Below are 2,181 nucleotides of genomic sequence, written 5' to 3' on the forward strand. Positions count from 1 at the left end.
CAGGGTGATGCGGAGGAGACGAATTGTTGAATAAAGTCGTTTTTTTTTTCATTCTTTTGACCTATGCAGGGTCAGACAGCTCTCAGATTCCATCAAAAATATCTTAATTTGTGTTCCGAAGATGAACGAAGGTCTTACGGGTTTGAAACGACATGAGGGTGAGTAATTAATGACATACTTTTAATTTTTGGGTGAACTAAACCTTTAATGATTGCTATCGGGATGTGAAGAGACTTTCAACCAGCATAACAAAAACTGTTTCTGAAGACAATTACCTATTGCACCTTTAACACCCTCGTACTGCAATTCCAATTCTAGGAAAATTATTTAAATTCAACCAACGTTGTAATTCCCTGCAGTGTTTATGCTGTTCTGTTGAAGTCAACTTGCACTGCAAGTACATGCTGCCCCTGTTCACATCCAGGATGGATTATGGTCCTGCAAATGAGAGTTAATGTTTAGATAATGAGACATAATAAATAAAATATGAGATTAAAAAAAATCACAATAGCATGATATAATGTTTCAAAATCATGAAATAAAGCTGCAATTACAAACAGTTCACAATACATTGCAAATAAGATGCTCAGAAGGCACTCTATATATATATACTATACTATACCGGTCAAAAGTTTGGGATCAGAACTATTTTTAATGTTTTTTAAAGGAGTTTCTTATGCTAATCAAGGCTGCATTTATTTGATCAAAAATACATGAAAAAATTTAATATTGTGAAATATTATTATGATGTAAAATACGATGGCTGATGGAAATTCAGCTTTGCATCACAGAAATAAATTATATTTTAAAGTATATTAAAATAGAAACCATTATTTTATATTGTAATAACATTTTGCAAGATTTCTGTTTATATATATGTGTGTGTGTGTATGTATAAAATGTTCCCCTGAAGTTATGAAAATGTTCTAAGTATTGTAACGGGGTGAAGAATCACATGACAAGAAATCTCAATCAATACCCTGGAGGGTGGATTTATTGGGGTGAGGGGTGCTTGTGAGAAAGGTCCAGGTAGGTGCTCCGGTGCCGTGAGTGCTCTCTTCCGTCTTCCCAGTGCAGAGGGTCCGTGCAGTGCTCCTGTGGGGCTGGTCGGTCACACGCTGCTTTCTGTGGGGAAAATGAGAGGGCGAGTTAGTGCTCAGTCTCATGGAGGAATCTCCTAGATGGCAGGGCTTGCGTGGCTTATGTAGCTACTGGTCGCGGGGTGCCCTCTGGCGCGCGCCGCTCCTGGACCACCCTCTGGGGAAATGGCAGCGCTCGCTCCCCAGCATCCCGGTGTTGGGCCGCATCCGCCAGCTCGACAGCTTCCACCAGCTCCGACGTGGTGGTTGGGTTCCTCAGAGGGTCCGTGCAGTGCTCCTGTGGGGCTGGTCGGTCACACGCTGCTTTCTGTGGGGAAAATGAGAGGGCGAGTTAGTGCTCAGTCTCATGGAGGAATCTCCTAGATGGCAGGGCTTCCGTGGCTTATGTAGCCGCCGCCTGATGAGGTGCAGCTGTGACCGATCAGCCTGTGATGATGATGGCCAGGTGCTCCTCGCTTGTTTCCAGGGCAACGCTGATGAAGCCTCGGGACGCTCGTCACAGTATTCTCTTTTTTTTTAATGTTTTAGAAACATTTTTTCTTGGTTGTGCGAATGTTCATTCCACTGTATCAGTTTGCACTTTGCAGCCATTATAACAATGTCACTTATGAATGTTCTTTAAACATTCTAGATCAAGTTGTAACATTTAAAAATGTTAGTCGAATGTCTAAAGTTTTTCTGAAAAAAAAAAAACGTGAACTATGTATAAATAGTGTTTTAGTGCATTAAGAAGATAACTTTGCACTAAATTTGAGAGAAACTTCGCGGAATAACGCTCCCTGTTAGTTGGGATTAATACTGAAGAAGGTCTAGGAACAGATAATATTTCTCATTTCTTATTTCACATTATGTCAACTGTTACTCACACACATTCAAACACTGTTTGTCTGTCGATATCAAATCTACATCTTCATTGGCTTGTTTATGAGTGTTAGACAATAGTGGGCATTTCAGCTTCATAATTCATCCATTAAATTTGCACAGTATTACTATTTGTGAGTTTTGCTATGTATGTTTTCCCTGAATAATCTTGGAAATAACAAATAACTTGAATCTTTGAGCTTTGATTTATAATAGCAGT

The sequence above is a fragment of the Sinocyclocheilus rhinocerous genome, unplaced genomic scaffold, assembly GCF_001515625.1.
Source record: "Sinocyclocheilus rhinocerous isolate Xijiao unplaced genomic scaffold, SAMN03320098_v1.1 scaffold273, whole genome shotgun sequence".
Lineage (NCBI taxonomy): Eukaryota > Metazoa > Chordata > Actinopteri > Cypriniformes > Cyprinidae > Sinocyclocheilus > Sinocyclocheilus rhinocerous.